At 41.5% G+C, this 17,500-nt stretch overlaps 1 long non-coding RNA gene across 7 annotated transcripts in view; it reads left to right on the top strand.

Moving 5' to 3' along the window:
• The first annotated feature begins 1,692 nt into the window (after positions 1 to 1,692).
• Positions 1,693 to 17,500, top strand: part of LOC135115878 (uncharacterized) — an 89,434-nt gene continuing 73,626 nt past the window's right edge. For 4 of the 7 annotated variants that reach the window (XR_010276085.1, XR_010276084.1, XR_010276083.1 and 1 more), the window contains exons 1-3: positions 1,693 to 1,872; positions 6,243 to 6,379; positions 8,065 to 8,309. This is a non-coding gene — a long non-coding RNA (uncharacterized LOC135115878). The remainder of the gene's footprint in view (positions 1,873 to 6,242; positions 6,380 to 8,064; positions 8,310 to 17,500) is intronic. The other 3 variants (XR_010276087.1, XR_010276086.1, XR_010276081.1) reach the window with 3 other exon arrangements.

Raw genomic sequence — 17,500 nt, 5'->3', positions numbered from 1 at the left:
GTGTGTGTGTGTGTGTGTGTGTGTGTGTGTGTGTGTGTGTGTGTGTGTGTGTGTGTGTGACTTCTTTAAACTGTTTCTTTGTCACGTTCTTGCTTGGTATTTACTTTTGTTTATATTTGTTGTGCTTATATGTACGTGTGTGTGTGTGTGTGTGTGTGTGTGTGTGTGTGTGTGTGTGTGTGTGTGTGTGTGTGTGTGTGTGTGCGTCTAATTTGCTGTACTTCACACCACATTTCCTGTCCTAATTTACAGTATTATGACTTTTTTCTTTCACAATTTGTACATTTTCTTCTTTTACTTTTCACGGAAACATTTTGCAGCTGATGCGCCGTTCCGTTGCTCTCTTTCCCTCCCTCCAACCCACCCTCCTCTCTCTCTCTCTCTCTCTCTCTCTCTCTCTCTCTCTCTCTCTCTCTCTCTCTCTCTCTCTCTGTAAATGCGCTAACTCGGTGAAAATCAAGAGAGTGTGCCAGGCTTCCCACGATTTATATCCCGTGTTACCCGCTTGTTGTTTTATCCTCTTTTATTTTTGTGACTGCTCTTGGTTATCTTTAATTTATAAACGATATATATAATGCCTCTCACCAGTTAAGGCGTATATTTTTTTTTTCTGTGTTTTCTTTTATTTCTTTTGGCATTACTTTCCGTGACACAAGTTAAAAGTAGTTTTGTCTGTGCCCCTCTCGTACATATTTTACCTGTGAAGTTTTGTTAGGCATTTGTTTTTCATCACCATGCCACGTCACTCTCATATTTGTCTTCCGCCTCTCTCCCTTTCCTTCCTTCCTTCTGTTTCCTTTCCTGTCTCATCCTTTTTCCTTTCTTCCTGTCCTCCCTTCTTCTCGCTTCTTTCCCTTTCCATTCCTTTCTCTTCACTTTTCCTTCCTTCCTTTCTCTTACTTTCACCTTTCCATCCTTTTCTTTACATTCTCTTTCTCTTTCCAGCTCTTGCACTTTACAACCGTCATTTTCCTTTCGTATTCACCACGCTGCTACTCAAACATGTCATTTCCCCAGTAATCTCTCTCTCTCTCTCTCTCTCTCTCTCTCTCTCTCTCTCTCTCTCTCTCTCTCTCTCTCTCTCTGTTGTGTAAATACTCAGAGTATGTAAGTCCACACTGCACTGATGACTGTACCGCAAAGTTGCACAGTTCAGTGAGACATTACGCCGGGAACTGATGTGCTGCAGGAGAATGGTAGCTGAGTGTAGAGCTGCAGGGAAGGCACAGACTCCAGGATGCGTGACGCCTGTGCACAAAGTTGAGGGTTACCGCTTCAGTGTTCCAAGTTTTCTGTAACAAACACGTGGTCGTCACGGGATGCAGCCCCGCAGCCGTCTCGAAGCTTCTCTGAGGCTTCACATTTCCTGGAGTTTGATCTTCCTTGGAGCGCAGCCATAAGCAACAGGCGCCTGATGTGTTGCCTTATGAAGGATGTGATGGACGCGTTGCTTGGACAGACAGAATAAAACTGTGCATAACGATGTTGTTTTGTACATATATTTGATCGAATCCGGTTCACAGTGGAATTCGAGAAGAGGCTCGAACGGCGGTGATAGGGACAGTGATGTAAGGCATTGTGTGGATATAAGGGATTGAATGTTGTATATGTGGGCAACGATCTTTTGTTAGGTTGATTTCTCTTTGCTGTTTTGTTGATTGGGGCCGCGTGACGCCAGTACGTGAGAGACGCCGCTGAGCGCCTATTGTGCTGTGTGGAAGGTGCGCAGTGATGTGATGGCGAAATGTGTGGCGGCCGCGACGCCATTTGTTTCCCTTTTGTAACTCTTGAAAATAGAACAAAGGAGACTCAGCAAACGTCGTGTGAAGTGTTTGCAGCGTTACAGCGGTCAGGGAATACCACTTTTTATGTGTGAGTGTATCGCGAGTCTTTGAAAATAGAATTGTGGTGAAGCGGTGCCAACGTGACTGACTGGCCGAGTTTGAGTTGAGGCAAACATTCCTGCAGTTCGAGGAGCGGTGCCGTAGCATCCTCCTCCACACCTCGAGACTGTACTGTCTTCAATTAAGATGAATGGACAGTGTACAAGAGGGTTGTGTCAGAATTAGCAGCTGTTTGAGGCTCGAGGGATTCGCTTAGGTTAATTCTGAGTTTGAGACGAATTCTCGCAATAGGTTAAGTCGGTTAGGTTAAGTTAGGTTAGGTTACGTTAGATTAAGTTAAAATTGTTAGGTTAAGGGAAGTAAAAACTCGACTCTCTAGAATCAAGTTGGTGGCACCGGTCCACCATTTTTCTCACATTACATGAGCTGGACCAACGTCTCACGGAACTGTAATGTAATTTTAGTTAGAAAATAGTCACCAGTGCAAGGCTTACCTTTACCCGACGGTTTGCCTCTCTCTTCACAGCCCCGCCACTGCCTCGGGGTATGGGTTTACCCACATAAGAAACGAGTCATGTTTTGATAACTTCAGTCGTGACTATCAGGTAAAATAATGATGTGTTGCTTGTTAACGTAGATTGCTAAAGACACCAATTATGCCTCAGTAGACTCGCTGTTACTTTGATTTTCAGTGTCTTCGTAGTGAGGGTATTTCATTCCAAAATAAACATCAAAACAAGTAACATTTTTTTCACTCGTCTTACATTTTCAACTTCATTGCATTGCACACACAGGTAGACGCACAGTATCAGAGTCTGTCTTAAGAGCTTTCGTGGATCAATCGTGAATGGCATTGTTTTATTGTTATGAGTGTCGGAATTCATTGCAAGTCTTTCAATAATAATTTAGGGTAGATTTTGTTCGTTTTTTGTCCCCCGCACTCCGTTTTCTATCTTACCCGTTTGTAAGGAAGAGGTTCCAATAAAATAGTATGATGGATTAAACTCGTTATATATTAGAAATGTTCTGTGATTAAGACTGTGAGTATTCATTACAATACATTGTGATTGATACTGGATTTATTGTGATAATTATTGCATTCTCAACCATATTCATTGGGTCTTTCTGTGGTTGTAAGTTTAAAAATTAAGAAGCTGAAGAAGAGTAAGACGCTTTGGAAGGGGAGGAAGTGCAAAGACGGTTTGTTTACAAGACGTGTCTGCTTGCCGGTCCGCATATTTCCGAGGTCTGAAAGAGTAAGTACCCACCACTCAGAGCACGTTGCACTGGTTTATGCTAGGTTAGGTTGGGTTAGATTAGGTTAACACATGTTTAGACTCACTAAATCAAATAACTGTGTGGGAATCTCAATGAGAGTACTTGAGAATATCCTGTGGTTAGTTTTCTAGTTGCACCCGAGCGCCTTCACAAGTGAGAGCATAATATTCACACAGACTTTAGAAAAATGCTGCCAGTCCTCTAGAAAACAGCTATAAATGACGCTAACTTCACCAGTGAGTCTGAATAATAATTTTCTATACGTGGTCCATCTCAGGTTGTTCTGTTCCATATTTTATTACACGGAAATCACCGCACGGGACTGTTTCTCTTCTTTCTCTTATGGATGCTGCGTCAGTGAACGTTATTTCCCTTAAACGTTTTCTTCCAATAAAAAAAATAAAAAAAACGTTCTGTAAAGTCTCCAATAAAAACAAACCTTGAAAACTTTTACCCACGCCGCCCGTATTCTCAGTAAGCTATATGATATTTTTGTTTTCCGTTTCTTGGGTTTGTTGATAGCTTAGAGAGAGAGAGAGAGAGAGAGAGAGAGAGAGAGAGAGAGAGAGAGAGAGAGAGAGAGAGAGAGAGAGAGAGAGTCATTACACACTGATTATTCACACCATTAATATTCATGTCATTCTTTGTTTGTCAACGATTGCGTCCAGTGTTCGCGCGCATGTTCGCGGGAAGCCAACTTTTTATTCACGCTCAATAACCAACAAATGGGAGAAAAAAAAAAATTGTGATGGAAGGCGAAGAAAAATATAAAAAAACGCGCGCCCGCACACACACACACACACACACACACACACACACACACACACACACACACGTTCTATTCCATTACATTTCTTACCATAATATGGCAATATCATTGAGTGACAACAGATCACGTCAGGTCCAAAAACAAACATATACTTAATAGATCTACAAGGAAGTGCAAGAAAGAAACATCAATACTAGTTTCTCAGTAAGATCCGTATTCGAAAACGCTCTGCTCTCACTAAGACTATTTCCAAAGGCCTCAGAAAAGACGAGACGGGTTTTCGAGAGTGTTTCTTCTCTTAATGAAGTAGAAATCTTGTTAATCTGTCAGTAGAACAATAAAAAATACTTGTAAAACCCCGCATAACCCGTGTAGAGTCTCTTGAAAGTAGTGATGCTTCAGAATGTGATCCCAGGTGCTTTATAATAAGGTACATGATAGAACAGAATTAATGACAAGCGTATCCCTCTCTCTTGCATGCAATTAACACCTGACATTGAAAACATACACTCTTCCCTCCTTCCCTTCTCACTGCCCCCTCTAAGTAGACACAGGGCTCGATTTTTTAGTCATCTTACTTTTCTTTCTTATTTCACTCTAGGGGAATTTGGTTGCACATCCTTTGCCCCAGCGGAGAAAGGAAAATCTAAAGGGGTAAATCTGCTAAAAGTTAGAAGCGCTTGGGATTTCAATAAGGCGGTGGAACTAGATTTACTGGGTAGTGGGAGTCTTTTGCTGAGAAGTTTAATGCCAAGAAGCGGAAAGTTATATGCGCTGGATTACCTTCCTTGTGTGCTGGTTGTTGGAGGGTGAAAGTTGAGATTAGTGCTGCGTTGTTCTCGTCATTGCTGCCTGGTTTTTGTTGTGCTTTTATTTATTTATTTTTTTTTCCGGTTTTGAGTTCTCGTTGCTGTTTTGTTAGTTCGTTGAGTTTTTTTGTTTGTTTTTGTTTGATTTTTGTTTTGTGTTTCCTGGTTGTTTGTTTGTTTGTTTGTTAATTGCTGCTTATGTGTTAGTTGTGTTTGTTGTTTGCTTGTTGTTGTTGTTGTTCATAATTTCTACATTTATTACCTCTTAATTTTCAAGAAAATATTTTGCAATTGTCGCGCTGCTCCATTTCTCTCTCTCTCTCTCTCTCTCTCTCTCTCTCTCTCTCTCTCTCTCTCTCTCTCTCTCTCTCTCTCTCTCTCTCTCTCTCTCTCTCTCTCTCTCTCTCAGCCATTCACCCTCATCCTGGTCAAAATAACAAGAGTGTTGGGATGGAAGCAGAGTTCTTGATTTGGCTCCTACCTGACGTGGCGTGCGTGCCTTCCTCCCTCCTGCATTGCTAAATGTTGCCACGTGTACGCCTGCATCCATGTATTTACCAGTAGCGTGGCCTTGAATGGAACTGACGGGGCTCTTTCACACGGCGTTGCATTTATGAGAGGAAAAATGGATGCATGTGTGTGTGTGTTGATTGTTTTTCCGTCACGTGCTGTTTGTCATTGCGCGTCCCTTCAATTTTGGGAGTGAGTTCGCTTGGAAAATGACAATACACGCCATGGTTGTCGCCTCCCCATTCCAGTTTTCCGTGTGTGGTTTGCCGTGTGTTATTTGGTTTATTTAATTTTTTCGAAGTATCCGCAGCTTACGAGTAAAGCCCATTTTCTGTTTTTCTTTATTCTTTATTTTTCTAGGTACATGTAAGAGAAATCGTAAGGAATTAACTTCATTTTCCCATTTTTTATTCATTTCCTTTACTTGCATAGATGATTATAAGAAGAAAATAACTGAGGACACCAATTTCTTTCCCTTCCTTCTTCTCTCCTTAGGCATTTATGAGGAAATAATGATCTCTCAATATCACAGTTCAGTTATTCATGATTGCCTTTTAATTACGTGAGCCACTGGACTGATATTTGTTTTATTACATTACTTTGCTCCATCCATGTCCTATTGTTGGTGTAAATTGAAGCCCACAGTCACATATCAAGTAACAAAACTCATGAATCAATCGTGAATGTTATTGTTGGGCTGTTATGAGTGTAAATAACTGTTTTCACATAGAATCTATCTTTTCAGGATTTTTATTTTCATTCTTTGTATTTCATAACACAAATGACCACAAAGGAATGCTGTTACTACTGTTACTGCACTTGCTCCTGCTGCTGCTGCTGCTACTACTACTACTACTGCTACTGCTACTGCTACTGCTACTGCTACTACCACCACCACCACCACCACCACTGTAGTACTAAGACCACCACCATCGTTCACACATTCTCACTGTAATTTGCGCCTCATACATCCGGTTGAAGTGGGAACCGCAATCTTATTACCTATTCTAATTCAGACTAATTACATTCCAGGCAGGTGTGTGAGGGAGATACTCTGCGCCTCCTTGTGGGGCCTCATGGCAGGTGGGACTTGGGGGGAGGGACAGCTTCCCCTCCCTTCGCCACCCCTCCCTCCCTCTATTCATCTGTTAAGCCCCAAGGAGTAACAGGTATGTGGAGCTCAATCTGTTTACTATTCATTATTGGTACTGCAATTGTTGTTGTTGTTGGTAGTGGAAGTGGTGGTGGTGGTGGTGGTGGTGGTGGTGGTGGTGGTGGTGGTGGTGGTGGTGGTGTTGCTACTGTTGTCTTTCAAAAGTTCTTCTTTATAGATATGTGCTTTTTTTCTTTGGTATCTATGTCTAGGAATGATTTTTCGTTTGTTTTGTTTATTTTATATTATTCTCTCTCTCTCTCTCTCTCTCTCTCTCTCTCTCTCTCTCTCTCTCTCTCTCTCTCTCTCCTCTTCTCCTCTCTCTCTCTCTATCTATCTATCTATCTATCTATCTATCTATCTATCTATCTATCTGTCTGTCTGTCTATCTATTTTCCAAGAGAGAATGTGAAAGAGTTTAGTGTAAAAGTCAAAAAGTAAATTTCAAAGTCATCCTTCCAATATAGTCTCCACAGTGGCGTCACAAACATTCCTACGTTAAAATAATTACAGCAAACTTCTTATATTGTTACCCTAAAGAGTGGCCACCCTGGAAACCACCACTACCGTCACCACCACCACCACCACGGAAGGAGATGAAAAGAAATGAGAAGAGGAAAAAAAAATCCTCAGGAGCTGAAAACACAAAGAATTCGAGAGCAATAAATAGATTAAGAAAGTTTCCCCCAAGAAGAGATTCTCCAAAAGTTGTCAGGTGGTCTCCTTTTCCCCCCCTCATCCTCCTCCCTTCCCCACCTTTTGTTGCAACTTATGTTACATCTTCTTATTCCCCTTTATTTCCTTCCTTCTTTCACATTCCCCTCCATCAGGAACTGCTGACGGAGGGGGATTCAGGATTACCTCTCTTAAGGGTCATCTGCATCTGTTGAAAGCAAAGGAGTCAGTGTTTGGAGGGTACAGAAACACTATCTTTTTTTTTTTTACCTCGCTTTTTATTCTAGGACTTTTTTCCTTTTTTTTTTTTTATAGTTCGTCCTTTGAGTCTGGGAGCGGAATTGAAAAGTTTCACGCTTGAAGTTTGTGTTGTTTTCAGTTTTGGGGGATATTTTTTTTTTCTGGCGTTATTTTTTAATCAATTATTGGTATGCAAAGTAAAGTTCTCCTTTAATCTTTTCATCTTGTCTTTATTTTTTCTTTACTGTTGCATTTGCGGTTATGATTCTACTACTACTACTGCTGCTACTGCTACTACTACTACTACTACTCCTACTACTACTACTACTACTATTACTACTACTGCTACTACTACTACTACTACTACTACTAATCACACACAGACACACACACACACCTGAGGGCATTCTGAAACCCCTCAATCTAGTCTGATGAAAATATTGGTAGAGAAGAAATCGAATCCTTTGAGGAAGTACGCCGTGTTTTCTGAAGGTGCTGGAGGGATATGAGGAAGCCACGCCACAGGGAGAAAACTGGGAGCAGGAGGAGGAGGAGGAAAGATAGTTTTCAAAAGGAGGATGTGAAAACAAGATGATAAGGAATAAAAAAAAAATTGATTGGATAGAAGATAGAGAAGAGTGGAAAGAGAAGACAGGAGGAGGAGGAGGAGGAGGAGGAGGAGGAGGGAGGGAGGGCGTGTGGTGGAGGTAGTGCGGGAAGATAGAAGGAACAGGATAAGGAAAGAGTAGAAAAATTACATGACCAATAATCAAAATATGTTTTCAGGCAACCAAACACTGTATCAAATGCTGTGGAAGAAAACATCTCCTCCTCCTCCTCCTCCTCCTCCTCCTCCTCCTCCTCCTCCTCTCCTTGTCCTCTGCCCCATCCTCTTCTTCCCAGTACTCCTTGCGTCAATCCCCAATATTCCCTCCATTACCTGTAAGAGAATAAGGTGCGTTGTGTTGCCTCGATAAGCGGGAAGCTCCTGAACCCTGAGGACATTGTTAAAACTGCAAAGAAGGTCCTGTGTGAGTACCCGATTTTGTTTTGTCTTTCCTTTTTTTCATGTGTATCAAATAGATTTTTGGTTGGCTTCTAGTTTAATGAATCCTTAGACTGGTTGGTACTTAGACAAATAGATGAATGGATAGCTAAATGAACATAGGGTAACATAAGAAGATAGGGGAAGCTGCAAGAAGCCATCAGGCCTACACGTGGCAGTCCTTGCATGAAATATACCAACCTATTTCCATCTATCATCCCCATCCATAAATCTATCTGATCTTTTAAAGCTCCCTAATGACAACCTGTCAATTGATATTTATATTGGTTGGTAGACAAATAGATGAATGGACAGGTAAACGGATGAATAGGTAGATACATAGATAAATAAATTGACAATAAGTGGGTGGCTTCCTAAAAGACAAAGTTAGGTAGGTAGTTAGATTAATTAAGAAATACGTTAAGGAATAGATACATTACTGATAGTCCTGAAAGCAAAATTAATCTTTAAGTGTCCAACAGAAGGTAATTTTCATTCTTTTTTTTTCTAGAGCAGATATGAAAAGCCACATCACACACATTGGGTCTCGTGGGACTTCAAGATAAAAAAAAAAAAAAGAAATAAAAATCGATTCAAAATATCACGAAATGTCATTAATATCTTCGACTCTCTCTCTCTCTCTCTCTCTCTCTCTCTCTCTCTCTCTCTCTCTCTCTCTCTCTCTCTCTCTCTCTCTCTCTCTCTCTCTCTCTCTCTCTCTCTCTCTCAGGTGAAGGTGAATAACATTTCTGAAGTAATCAAATACCACTTAATTACGTTTCAACTTTGTAGTAAACGCATTGTGGTCAAGTTTGGAAGTTATTGAGTGACAATAGGCTTAGTTTGCAAGGCCTCTTCAGAATGATAAATTAAGTGCATTCCTCCTCCTCCTCCTCCTCCTCCTCCTCCTCCTCCTCATTCCCTTTCAACTTCCTCTCCTCTTCTTTCCTTCTCCTCTTTCTCTCATTACATCCATCTACAGGTTCTCCATCTTCTCATTTCATTTTTGTTTTCTTCTCTTCTTCGTTCTCTTTCTTCCTCCTCTTCTTCTTCTTTTCTCCTTTTCTTCTTTTCTCCTTTTTCTTCTTTTCCTCCTCCTCCTCCTCCTTGCACGGAAAATAAGTGCTTTCTTCTTCTTCTTCTTCTTCTTCTTCTTTTTTTCTTCTTTTCTTCTTCTTCTTTTTTCTTCTTTTCTTCTTCTCTTCCTCCTCCTCCTCCTCCTTGCACGGAAAAACATGCAGACAGGCTGACCTTCCCTCATGAATATTGAGAAGGGTGGCGTTGGGAGAAACCTGGAAGCCTCTGCGGCCGATTCACTTAACTACTGTGCCAGCGCCGGGAGGGACGAGGGCTGGAGGGAAGGAAGGAGGGCAGGAGGAGGCGCTCGATTATCCTCCTTTATCCCTCCCGCCCGCCTGCTCTCTCTCCTTCCCTCCCTCCTGCTTTCCTTTACGCTTTTCCTTCTCGTTCTTCTTGTTTCCTCTTCTTTTGTTCTTGTTCACCATCATCATCATCATCTTCTTTTCTGCTTCTTCTTCTTCTTCTTCTTCTTCTTCTTCTTCTTCTTCTTCTTCTTCTTCTTCTTCTTCTTCTTCTTCTTCTTCTTCTTCTTCTTCTTTATCCGCTTCTTTTTTTCTTCTTTTTGCGTTCGTACATTTTTATGCGTAGTAATTTTGTTTCTTCGTCGTTTTTCCCTCGTTCCCTTGCTCTCCTCCTCCTCCTCCTCCTCCTCCTCCTCCTCCTCCTCCTCCTCCTCTTCTCCATTTTTGTGTAGTCTTTTCCTTTCTTAATAGCTTTTTCCTACTTCTCTCCCTACTCCACCTCCCCCTCCTACACCTCCTCCTCCTCCTCCTCCTCCTCCTCCTCCTTCTTCTTCTTTTTCTTTTCTCCATTTTTGCGTAGTCTTTTCTTTTAATTTAAATAGCTTTTTCCTACTTCTTTTCTTCTCCTCCTCCTCCTCCTCCTCCTCCTCCTCCTCCTCCTCCTCCTCCTCCTCCTCTTCCTCCTCTTCCTCTTATCTTAAACTTTCTCTCTTCCCGCTCTCCATCTTCTTCCTTCCTCCGCCGACTTCTTCACGACTTTCTCTATCACTCCTCCTCATACCTCTTTGCTCCTCCTCAATTTCCTTCACCCTCTCTTCGTTTTCCTTCCCTTTCTTATTCTCTTCCGCTTCCTGCTCCTCCTCCTATTTCCCCTCCTATTTTGACTGCAACTTTTCACCCTCCTCTCCGCCTCTGCCTCGTTCTTTCCCTGAGATGTTTCCTCGCGATAAAATAATTGCTTGGGAGACGTGAAGAAGAAAAATGATTTATAGTTGAAAAGATGTCGCCTCTAGTCTTGTCTTTATAACTCATTTGTCCTTTTGGATGCTTTTTGTGCTTTTGTTTTATGCTTCTATTGTGGAACTGACTATTTTTCAGACATCAGAGGAGAAGCTTAAGTAAGGTATCAGATAGGATGATTAAATTAAATGTGTTCTCTCGTCAGGTGTTCATCAAGGCAGTCCATTATCACCAACATTAACCTTCCCCTGTTATACGCGACAATTCCTAACACTAAATATAATGTGAGATCTTTATGAGCATCTACAGGAAAGAAAGGGACTAAATGAATAGATTTTCTGCAATTTCTAGCCAATATTATGCTTGGATGTGGCTGTAGAACAAAAGGAAGTGTCTCAAAGTGGTTAGTAGTTAACAATTTCAGTGCGATGCGAAACAACACCACCGGAAGTAATGCACGAAATCTCTAGAAACATCCACAAGAAAGAAAAGGATAGAAAAAAGAGTAGATTTATGCAATTTCTACCGAGTTTAAAAGATTGGAGGTGGCGGTAGAACAAGAAATGTCCCAGAGTGAATAATGGTTAGGGAAAGATACGTTAAATAGCAGTGAAAGTGTTACGAAAAAAAAAAAGGTAGGTAAAGGAAGGCCACGAGCAGGACGCGCTGTGGTGAGGCAAAGGCTGCTCAACAATATTTCCCCTTCGCCGGGTAATAAGAAATATTTCCGGAAAATATTGGAAGACTTCAAACTCCCGTCCTCGGTTATCGCAAATTTCTGGTTGTGTGCATCGTGTGTGTGTGTGTGTGTGTGTGTGTGTGTATGTCGAATCCCATGTAAATGCGTAGGAAATACAGAGGAATAAGAAAATGAAGAGGAGAAGGAAAGGAGTAAGAAGGAGGAAGACGAGGAGAAGGAAAAGGAGGAGGAGGAGGAGGAAGGGAAGAAAGAGAAGGAGAAGGAAGAGGAAGAAAAAAACACCTGTAAGCATAAGAAAAGAAATTATTTTTGCGTATATTTTTATTTCTTTGTTTTGTTGACGTTTTCATTTAAGTTTCTCTCTCTCTCTCTCTCTCTCTCTCTCTCTCTCTCTCTCTCTCTCTCTCTCTCTCTCTGCTCAAGGATACGTTTTTAGACAAATTAGCGTGAGAGAGAGAGAGAGAGAGAGAGAGAGAGAGAGAGAGAGAGAGAGAGAGAGAGAGAGAGAGAGAGAGCATGTGTCCCTTGTATGATTGTTAGATTTCTCGCCCCCGCCGCCTCCGTGTCCTCTGGGGAGATTGTGGGGATTGTTCAAGATACCCGTATTGTTTGTTTGGGAGCCTCGGTGGACTCTGGATCTCGCCTGCCTGTCTCCTCCTCCTCCTCTCCCTCCCCCTCCCCCTCCACCACCACCACCTTCTCCAACTCCTCTTTATCCTTCTCCTCTTCCTCCTCCTCCTCCTCTTCCTCCTAATCCTTTTCGTTGTTGTTCATATTATTATTAGTATTTGGTTTTCCTTTCTTTCTTTCTTTGTTCTTCTTGTTTTTGCTCTTCTTCGTCTTCTTTTCTCCTCTTTTTTCTTTTTGTTGCTTCTTCATATTTTTATTCTACCGTTCTTCTTCTGCTAAACTTATCATATTTTTCATCTTTCCTTTCTCTCCCCTTTCGATTTATTTTCACTAATTCCTTACTTTATCAACTTATCTTTTTCCCTTATTCCATCCATCATATTTTTTACTTCCTTTCCTCTTTGTCCTCTTCTTCCTCTTCTACTTCTTCCTTTAACTTCTGTCTCTTATTTCTTTTTCATGGCATATTTTTTTTCTCTTACTCTTTTTTTTTTGCGTCTTGCCATTTCGTTTTTTTTTTACTTTTACATCTCCTCTCTCCTTCTTGTCGTCTTTATTTTACGTCTTTGTCCATTTCCTCCTCTTATTTCTTTATATATTTCTTCTCAGTTTTTTTCCTCTTCCCCCTCTCCTCTTCCTCCTCCTACTTCTCTTTATAATTTTCACTACACAATCCCAATTATTTTTTTTCTCTCTCTCTCTAATTTTCCTTACTTTTCCTCATCTTTCTATTCCTCCTCTGATTCTTCTTATTGTTATCTCTCTATTCCCTTTCATTTTTCCTTTATTTTCCATTTCCTTCATTTCATCGTCCTCTTCCTCCTTTTCTCCTTGTTATCCTTCTATTTCCGTCTTTCACATTCTCCACCTTTATCTTTTTCTCTTTCACGTTTCTTTCTGCTCTCCTCCTCGTCCTCCTCCTTATTCTCTTTTTCTCCTTCTCGTCCTTGTCTTTTTTCTCTTCTCCTCCTTGTCCTCCTCTTTATCCTCCTATTCCCTTCCTCGTCCGTCTCTATATTCTCCTATTATCGTTTTCTCTATTTTCTCCTATTCTCTTTATCTTTCTATCCTCTATTTTATTCTCCTCTTCTCTTCGTCCTCCTCTTTGTTCTTCTCCTCTTCTCTTCTTTATCCTCATGTTCTCCTCCTCATCCTCCTCTTTATTCTCCTCGTCTCCTCAACCTCCCGTTTGTTCTTCTATTCTCTTCTCTTTATCCTCCTATTCTCCTCCTCTTCCTCTTCTCTATACTTCTATCCTCCTCCTCGTCCTCTTCTTTATCCTCTTATTCCTCTTCCTTTTCCTCCTCTTCTTCTCTACTCCATACTCAAATGAACCTTTCACTCATCTTCTCTTGCGCCATTAACTTAATCCGCTATTCTCTTTCTCCTCCTCGTCCTCTTACATTCCCACTTCCCTCCTTCCTTCACTCCTCAGATCCTATACTCCCTTCCTCCCTCCAGCCCCAGCCTCGGTCCTTCATTGCTACGCGTCCTTCACAGCTGCATAACGCCATTACATACTCCTGCATCTCTTGTCCTGCGTAGTGGTGCCTTGGTTCGTCCTGTGAAATGTGATGTTCTCTTTGCCTCTCATAAATTTACTTTGCTTTCGTCACGTCTTAGTCTTTTATTACCACGTCTGGTTTGCTTTGTCTCCTTACTCCGGGTTAGTTTCTCTTATGTTTGTTTCTTTTTCCTTTGTTGTTGTCGTTATTCTCATTTTTTAATCTTTTTTTTGTTTTTGTTTTTTCTTGTTCTGCTGCTGCTTATTATTTTTCTTCCTTCTTTTACTCCTCCTCCTCCTCTTCCTCCTCCTCGTTTGCCTCCTTCCCTCATATCTTTCCCGTACCGCAAGCATTGAATAGAAACTTTACGACCATTTTAAGGAAACATGGTTCGATTTATGCAGCTGAGAGGGCGAGGGGCGCAGCGGTCGGTGGCTAAGTCGGTTCCTCGGTCGGTTGGTCGGCTAGTCGGCGCAAGGCAAGCAGTCATCCCATGCAAGATCAGACCCACCCCCTTCCCGTCCCATCCCTTCCCTCCCCTTCCGCGAAATCGTTATCAGTGCGCGCTTGTAAATCACGTGAAATTTGCATGCCTGCCTCCCACTTCAGCCTCTTTTCTTCTCTAATGCGTATGAAATTATGATCTGAAATTTACATGCTGCTTCGCTGACCCGGAGACACGACTGCTGTGGCCCTGGTCGGCACTGAGGTCTGCTTTATTATTAGTTTGCCTCTTTATATATTCATTTGGTCTTAATTTATTGTTGATTATCATTATTGCTGGTAGTAATAGCAGCAGCAAGGTAGGGCGTCGCCATACCACCATCACCTGTGTTTATTCATTTACTCCTTATTTATTGTGTATTATTGTTGTTGGGTGTAGCAGTAGCAGTTAGACAGTCACACGTGTTCCAGAGAAGTGCGTCGAGTTTTGGTGCAGGGAAACGCAATGCAAAGCAGGAGTTTGATCGTTCAGGCGTTCAGGATTCAAGTAACCTGCGCTCATTTCAACTGTGTTTTTATCATTCTCCCTCGATCTTGAGTCCTTTGATCTACCGAGAATCTTCTTGTCAGGATTACTAGGGGGATTGATGGAACAGGGAACTTAAGATAGAGGGAAAACGCCAATCATAGTGGTAGTAAATGCAGAAGCGTGATTGACCTCTGACCATAACCATACGTGTCTTTACTAACGCTTCGCTGAGACTGCTTCAGAGAGGACAGTGAACGAAATCTCGAAGCGTTAGGCAAAGTACTACAGTTCCATCCAGTGATTTTCTGCACCACTAACTCCAACCATTTGTCTGATTACTGGACACGTTCTGGGCAGGCAGTCGCAGCGGGAGCAGACTCAGCAGCGCGGACATCCGGGGACACAAGGGGGTCATGAATCAACCAATGGATAATACGGAGGTAAAAGCTTGGCAGTAAAGGTCACTCGCCCTCCTTAAAATGCAAAGACTCATGAATGCCAAGCAGAGACCAGGACTGGATAGTAATGCACAGTGCCTGCGTGTCTTCATAACTCCGTGGCAGTAGATGACAGGGAGGCTGCAGTGAACACCAATGGAGAACAAAGGAAGAGCGAATAGTAGATTTCTTTGCTTACACGAGGCTGTTTGTGATAAGACACGCTGTTCCAAATAAGTAAGCGAATCAATCTAACAAATTAACTAATCTTTCGCTAGGGTAACTTAGGTGTTTGAAGTGAAGGAGATAAAGAAAAGAAAAGAAAATGACCCTAAGTAGCAAGAATGTGGGTCGTCTTATCACCGAGAAAAGAAATGCAGAACTGATGAGGAAGGAGAAAAGAGTGAAAGGAATGGAGGTGGATGGAAAGAAGGACATGTGATGAAAGGAGATGGACAGACAGACGTGTGTGTGTGTGTGTGTGTGTGTCCCTGAAAAGATGAAGTCACGCAGTCAATGCAGACGAGAGACCAAAGGAGAATAGTAATGAAAGGCAGGTGGAGGATAAGAATCAGGTTAAGGGGAAAGTTATAATAAGGTATGAGGGAGACTTGGAGCCTTGAGAGATGTGTGGCTGGGAGGAGAGAAGCATTATGAGCATGAGAAAGTAAAAGCAGAAGAAAAAATAAATGAGTGAAGGAAACTAAGAAGGAATGAGGAAGCTAGTCATAAAAAAAAAAGTATGAAAGAAATGGAGTTTTGAAACGTGGGTGTGAGGATAATTATGAACATGAAGTAAAGGAAGAAGATAAATTAAACGAAAGAAGTAAAAGAAAAGAAGAAACCAAATAAAACACGTACGAGGGAGAGTAAGAATCTTGAAACTTGTCGTTAGGAAGAGTTATGAATATGAGGTATAGGAAAAAGAAAAGAATTGAGAAAATAAAGGAAATGAAAAGCAAAAAAATCTAAAAGTACATAAGAAAAACATGAAAAAAACAGAATACTGAAGCAAACAACATCAAGAAATTAAAAGAATCCAAAACAACAAGAACAACAACAACAACCACAACAGCAAAAAAAAAAAAGGAAAAAAAAAAACGAAGGGAGAGGAAAACTTGAGGGAGACCGAAATGGATGACCAAAATTCTTCCAAACTTTCGTCTCCTTAAATAAGCAGTAAAAAGTGATTCCAGGATGTGACGAAACTTGGCGTCTTCGAACATAAAACAAAAAGTGACAGATGAGCCGACCACCAAGTTACTGTTTGATCTTTAATATTAAACCGAGAATCTCAACCCAAAACACACACACACACACACACACACACACACACACACACACACACACACACACACACACACACGAGATCACTCTGTTTGCAGGCGCACTAGTTTGTTTGCTTTTCAATGAGTTATGAAGGCAGGAGGCAGTAAACGTAAACTGGTAATGAAGGGAAGTATAATGCATGCGAAGGACAGAAGGAGGCGGTGTAGTGAAGTCTCAGTAGCCAGACGCCAAGCCAGACGCCTAATGGAATGACTAAACACTCATAGGAATATGTAGAAACCTGTATGGACCTGTAGGAGTCTAGAAACCTTAAGGAAATTCTCGTCAAAATTTGTAGATACGTATAGAAACAGATGAAAACTCCATGAACCAAAAGGAAATACCTGTAAAAAAAACTGTAGATAAGTGAAAAACCTGTAGAAATCCCGTGAACCTTAGGGAATTTGCGGTAACTTGTGGGAGTCCGCTGATGTATCAAGGAGCAAGTGAGGCAGGTCACGAAGAGGAGGGAATAAGGAGGAAGGAAGGAGAGCACCTGTGCCTGCCACGTGTGTCAGGCAGTGCACGAGTCTCCCGGAACACCTCATGAAAAAACATTTGCCCCTAATCAAGTTTTTGCACCCGCCCGGTCCACTTTCCTCATATTCGTGGCACGTGTCTGTGTGAAAAGTATAAAGAAAAAGAAACTTAGGAAGCCAAATTAAATCTACAGATAATTAGTACTAAGAAAGAAAAGGGAGAAAAAAATTAAGAACTTGTTGGCATAAGGAGGTAAGTTACAATGGGGAAAACTTTAGAGGCTGGAATCTTTGTTACTGGAGGGAAGGGTGTCCATTCTGCATTAACTAATTCACTACTGCAGGCAGCTTGCAAACTTTTTTTTATGTAAGATGGACACTGGACAGTAATAATGTTAAGAGCTCCTGAGGTGAAATTAAATAAGTTACTACGGTTGTAAAACATTATTAACTTGAATTCTTGTTACGGAAGGAAAACGCGTGTTCTACCTTTCATAATTACTGCCTTAAAATAAACAAACAGATAAATAAATTGATAAACATAGAAACCTGAAGAACATAATGAAATACATCGAGAGATAACGTAATGGACTAAAATCTTACTAATTGGAGAAGGCAAACACAATCCCATTCTGTACTAAAGCGAAGGAAAACGGTAGAGAATTCAGTGTAATTGTTTAGCTTCCCCTGGCAACGAAAAATGCGTCGATGGTGAATCAGGTGTAGTCGTCAGGCCGCTTTGTTCCGTCACTCCTTGCCGAGATTGTTATTATGCATCAGTCACCCGTCAATCGCTCCCCCTATTTTCTATTCAAGGACAATTAACGGGCGGAGACGTGACC

The sequence above is a fragment of the Scylla paramamosain genome, chromosome 30, assembly GCF_035594125.1.
Source record: "Scylla paramamosain isolate STU-SP2022 chromosome 30, ASM3559412v1, whole genome shotgun sequence".
Classification (NCBI taxonomy): Eukaryota; Metazoa; Arthropoda; class Malacostraca; order Decapoda; family Portunidae; genus Scylla; species Scylla paramamosain.
This window is presented reverse-complemented; position numbering and strand designations above follow the sequence as displayed.